At 36.9% G+C, this 5,771-nt stretch overlaps 1 protein-coding gene across 8 annotated transcripts in view; it reads right to left on the bottom strand.

The window, feature by feature from the left end:
* MGAT3 (beta-1,4-mannosyl-glycoprotein 4-beta-N-acetylglucosaminyltransferase) overlaps positions 1-5,771 on the bottom strand; it is a 56,444-nt gene that overhangs the window by 23,224 nt on the left and 27,449 nt on the right. Inside the window, exon 2 of one of the 8 annotated variants that reach the window (XR_005555785.1) lies at positions 1,607-2,413. The exons of the other annotated variants lie outside the window; for them this stretch is intronic. The gene's annotated coding sequence lies outside the window, so the exon portion shown is untranslated. Of the gene's footprint in view, positions 1-1,606; positions 2,414-5,771 lie in introns of those variants that run through there. 8 annotated transcript variants of the gene reach the window in all.

The following is a 5,771-nucleotide window of genomic DNA, read 5'->3' as shown; positions in this document are numbered from 1 at the left end:
TACAATCTATTGTTTATTCAATTCAATAAGATTATTATTTATTAAATGTGATGCAATTTTAAAGAACTACAGCAAATGAAGTTTATAGATCAAGAAACAGCTTTCAAATATTATGACTTTGATCTAGTAAAGTAATGCTACTCTTAAACTCTCCCATTTAGGATCTGAAGCGGACAGCAGTGGAACTAAAAACTGGGCACACTTAACCATATGCACCAGATTGTATACATGTACCTGAATATAGGTCTATTTCTCTAAATAAAACAAATTTCTGCCCAAATAACAATTTCTCTTGCCACACCTCCTATTGACCAGATAGCTTCAGCATTACAGTATATCATTTCTGTTGAATCACTGAATCCTTAATATACCTTTTGATTTCTTGCCAGAACTGATTAATTATGTTCATGTATTAATATAACCTAATCAAGGCACTAAGAGACATACTTCTGACAACAGACATCACAGTTTTTATTCAACACATCAGTGCATCTATTTTTTTTATTATTATAAATTTTTACAATTTTACAATAAAAACCCCCTTTCCCAATCCCTCCCAACCCACCCCAAAAACCTCCCCCATTCTTCCCAGAGATGAATACAGGGTTAACTAAAACTTAAAAGAAAAAACTTTTAAACCCAAATAAACCTCAAACAAATATAATTACATTCAATAAACAAATTATTAAATACATTAACTCCATTATATATAAAAAAACAGAAAGAGAAAGAGAAGAAAAGAAAAAAAATAAAAAAATAAAAAAGAACAAAATTATTCTACACTTCTAAATAATATCTTAAACTTTAAATATAAATTATTCAAAAGCTAAATGATATTTTGTTATATCATACTTATATTGTATAAAATTTATCCATCTTTTCCACACCAAGAGGTACTTCTCTTGCGATTGATCTTTCAAAAAAGCCGAAATTTTTGCCATTTCAGATAAATAAGAAACTTTAAGAAACCATTCCTGCAAAGTAGGCAAAAATTCCTTCTTCCAATATTGCCCTATTAACAACCTTGCCGCTGTAATTAAGTTTCAATTAGTGCATCTATTTAAGATCAGGGAAAGAATATTCTTTTTTAAGAAATACTACACATTTGTATAGGTAGTCCTTGACTTACAACTACAATTGAGCCCAACATTTTGGTTGCTAAGCAAAACTTTTAAGGAAATTTTGCCCCATTTTCTTGCCACATTTGTTAAGTGAATCACTGTAGGTCAGTGGTTCTCAACCTTTCTAATGCCGCGACCCCATAATACAGTTCCCCATGTTGTGGTGACCCCCAACCAGTTATACATCACTGGGTGCCAGGGGCGTGGCCAAAGAAAAGAGGGAAAAAATGGCGGACAGCCTTGTTTGGCGACCCCCGTGAAATGGTCATTCGACCCCAAATGGGGTCCCGACCCACAGGTTGAGAACCACTGCTATAGGTGTTAAATTAATACCACGGTTGTTAAGGGAATCTGGTTCTCCCATTGACTTTGCTTAGAAAATTGCAAAAGCTGATCACATGACCCCCAGGACAGTGCAACTGCCATAAATATGAGTCAGTTGCCAAGCATCCAAATTTTGATCACATGACCAGGGAGATACTGCAACATTCGTAAGAGTGAAAAATGATCATAGGTCACTTTTTCAATGTCGTTTTAACTTTAAACAGTCATTAAATGAACTGTTGTAAGTCAAGGACTACCTGTAGTCTGCTACATAACAAAACAACAGGTTCATAGGACAACTAAAACAGGTTCCATATACAGTATAAAGCTCTGTAATTGAAAGCTTATGAGAAGGGGAAATTACCCCCCAAAACACTCTTCTCAAATCATTTCATATTGTCTGCAACTGGGGAAGCACTTTTTAGCAATTTACTAGAAATATCAGTTGGTATGGGTTTGCATGACAAGCAGTACAATGCCTGCTAAGTTGGTGTAGTAATTAAGGTGCTGCCTAGAAACCAGGAAACTGTGAGTTCTAGTCCTGCTTTAGTTATGAAAGCCTTCTATGGGACTTTGGGTCAGTCTCTCTCAGCCCATCCCACCTCACAGGTTTGTTGTTGTGGGGAAAATAGAAGGAGCAAGGAGTATTAGGTATGTTTGGCACTTTGAGTTACCTATAAAAATTAATAAACAGTGTCCTTTCGTGCCTGATGTTATGACCCAGGCGGTCAAGGCAAGGCAGGCCTCTAGAGAGACCTTTATTGCTCTCAATAAAAGTTCCAGCAAACGGCCCTCCAACTGCCAGTAAGGCTCCACCCCCATGCTACCCTGAAGACAGCCACCCTCAGTCCCCCAAACCACAACCCCTATAGTACAAACAAAGCTCACAGAGTAGGAGCACGCTCACAGGGCAAGGTCCAGGGTTCCAAGTCCAGTCCACCCGGCTAAGCGAGTCCACAAGGCAGAGTCTAGGCCCAAGACAAATGGCAGTCCTCAGAGCAAAGATAAAGTACAAGCAAGAGGCAGTTCTAAAAGAAAAGCGAAGCAAAGGGCCAAAAGCAGTCCATAAGACAAAGGCAAGGTCCAATACAAAAGGCGAAAAGCAGTCTTTCACATCAAGGCAAGGCAAACAGCATAAGGCATGAGTGAAAGCTGAGGGAATGTAAGCCAAAACAATTGTTCCTGGCAAAGATTAACTCCCCATGGTTTCTCCTTCAGTCACTCTACTCCAGGTGTTCGTTGTGAGGAGAGGTGGGGTGACCTCCTCCCAAGTAGCCTTGCAGCCCTTCTCTGAGCTTGCCTATACTCTACTCTCCATGCCCTTGGAAAGAGTGGAGCAGACAGCTGTTCCTCATCAGAGGAGATCTACTGCCTATCAGCACCACTGCCTTTCAGCAGCTGATCCTCCCATGGGTCTATGAAGGCAGGCAGCTCTCCGTCTGGTCAACCACTTCCCCCAATGCCAGAGGGACCCTGGACAGCACTGTCCTCAGCCCCTGATCTCTCCAAACATACCAAGGAAGACATGCCATCTTTGTCGGAAGGTCCCAGTTCCAACTCCTCCTCCTCCGAATGGGGCTCCAATGGAGCCATGACACCTGACCATTTCAAACACATAATTTATGTACCAGTTCAGCTCCTCCTCTATTATAACTTCTGTTGACTTCAGCATTTAAGAATGAACTGAGCTAATTCAGAAATTTCTAAAGCTACTTCAAATTCTATTTCAAAAAAGTGCTTTGGACTACTTAAAAATATAACACCTTTCTAGGCTGTTTAAACCAGCCTCATCTTTTCTGTAAATAGCTTGTCTGTTTTGAAGACCTGCGGATAGGTGTTATATTTCCATCCCTGCACATTTTAAATTACCTCTTTGGAAACAAATTCAAAACACTGCAGTCCCAATGGTTTTTCATTATCAAATTAATGAGTATCTTCCAATATGATGCTTGGAATATTTATTATTAATAGCATGGCCTATCTTACAGTCTAGTATACTGCCTGTTAATGGATAACAAAGGTTTTTTTTTTCAGTTTTGATCAGCTATTTTGCTATTAAAGCAATCTCTAGATAGCAAGATTGGAGAATAGGCAACTTTATTTGCTCAAAAAAAATTGGGATTGCTTATGGCAATGAGCTGATTTTACTTCCCATCCCAGTGATATCTCTGATTGCATAGTTTGGTTTGGATCTTTTCCTATGTAAGCAAATGTTTCTATTGAGTCCTACACGCTATTCTTAGAACCTGTGGAAGTAAGGCAAAGCCTATCCTCCATCACTTTTAAATATTAAATCCTATAAAGAAGAATCTTGCTTTCTAGCCATTTTAATAATAAATACTTTCCTAGTTCTTCTTCTCTAAGAATTTTTTACAATAGAAAAAAAAGGATTTTACAATGATCCTCTGACTTAATTTGCTTTTAACATTAAAGTTGTGATTTACTCCTCAAAGGAGCAAGAAGTTTGAAATCTGCCTTATTTGTGCTAAATTAGCAGAGCTCTGTATTTATAGTTATTTTGTTATTTTGTTCAGCAGAAAGGAAAGGACTGTAAGAATTGTAAGGATTGACTTTGCCCCCTCCATCGGCTCTATTGTATCTTATAGAATTATAAAATTATTTATATCAACCTTCTTTCATATTCAGTATATAAAGGATCTAAGGTGAAAAAGTTGGGAGTTACTTACTGGCATTGTAGTACCTTGAGATCAAATAATCAGAGAACCATCAAATAGAAACAACTGTATAGTATATTTTTTTAGTGAATAATTGCCTTAATAGCTCTTTTAGTTACTGTTTTATGTCTTAGGATTGCTATATGTAATAAAGAACCACAATAGTTTCAAGCACCATATGAAGTAAATTTAGAGAAATAATTTAGCCAAGACTATTTGGCATTTTGAGGAAAAATATACTGGAAGAATATTATCTCCTTTGATCTGTAATTTTTTTAAAAAAAAATAATAAAGTATTTTTCAACTCCTTTTACATGGCTCTGATAAAGACCATAAAGTTTATGTCTCCTGGGAAAAGCATTCCACAAATATGGAAATGCTATTGAAAAGTCTTATCTCAAACCAGTTTATATCAGATGCTATATCACACTATATGCTATATAGATTTCCAAGAGTACTTTGCACGAATAGTTGTGGCAATTTTAAAAAATGAACACATGAATAAAAACATGAAGACTGCAATTCTGTGCATCATTTTCTGAGAACAAGCCCTATTGAACAACTCAGCTGAATCTAAAATAGTCATGCATACAACAGAACCATTGAAACCACTGAACCAATTGGTTCCACTGACTTCAGATGCACTTTATGTGTTACTAAAGATGAATCCAGTACAGTAAGGACTACTTTCTAATAAGCATCCATAGCATAATGATGTTAATGTTTATTTTTAAAGTCATAATATGAATGTCATTTACAGCAATGTCATAGATAGTAGCCAACAAACTCCTGCAATGTACATTTAACTTTTTAAAATAGAATAGAATAGAATACTGTATTGGTCAAGCGTGATTAGACACACAAGGAATTTGTCTCCGGTGCATAAGGTTTCAATGTACATGCAAAAGAACAAATGGTAAATAAGAGTAATGAAATATAAGATAAGAAAGATACCCTTTATTTTCATTTTTTGCATACACAATGGCACTCATTAAAATGAAATTCCGATGCCCATTTTCGAAAGAAAAGAAAAAGAAAAAAAAAATACCACCCACCAAACACTGTCACCATCCCAAGTATAACAATAATATAAAAACAGCAGTAGCATCCCAAAATACCACTTCACAGTGCTTTAGAGCCCCCTCTAAGTGGTTTATGGTCAGCATATTGCCCCCAACAATCTGGGTTCTCATTTTACCAACCTTGGAAGGATGGAAGGCTGAATCAAGTGGGTCAGGATCAAATTTCTGGCAGTCGGCAGAGTTAGCCTGCAATACTGTATTCTAACCACTGCATCATCATGGCTCATACACATACATACACAAACACACATAAATATAAATATTAACATTGATCACAGCCTATCTTGAATACATAGCGGAAAAAAGAGTCTTGAGATTAATAAAGTTGATACAAAGCTATTACAGAATCTAGTTGTTCTGCTTCAGATGCCACAAAGCCTCCTTTCAGAAGGCAACAATGAAAACCGGTTGTGGAGAGGAACTGTAAAGTCTCTGACACTATTGCAGACCCTTATAAACCATGTCCTGGATAGAAGGAAGTGAACTTCCAATAATCTTTTCCGCCATCCTCACCACTCTGCACAGCCTTCCAATCCAAAGCTGTAATATTTCCAGATCAAACAGTAATA

This window comes from Crotalus tigris, unplaced genomic scaffold (assembly GCF_016545835.1).
Source record: "Crotalus tigris isolate CLP2741 ecotype Arizona unplaced genomic scaffold, ASM1654583v1 scf7180000017644.4837335, whole genome shotgun sequence".
Classification (NCBI taxonomy): Eukaryota; Metazoa; Chordata; class Lepidosauria; order Squamata; family Viperidae; genus Crotalus; species Crotalus tigris.
This window is presented reverse-complemented; position numbering and strand designations above follow the sequence as displayed.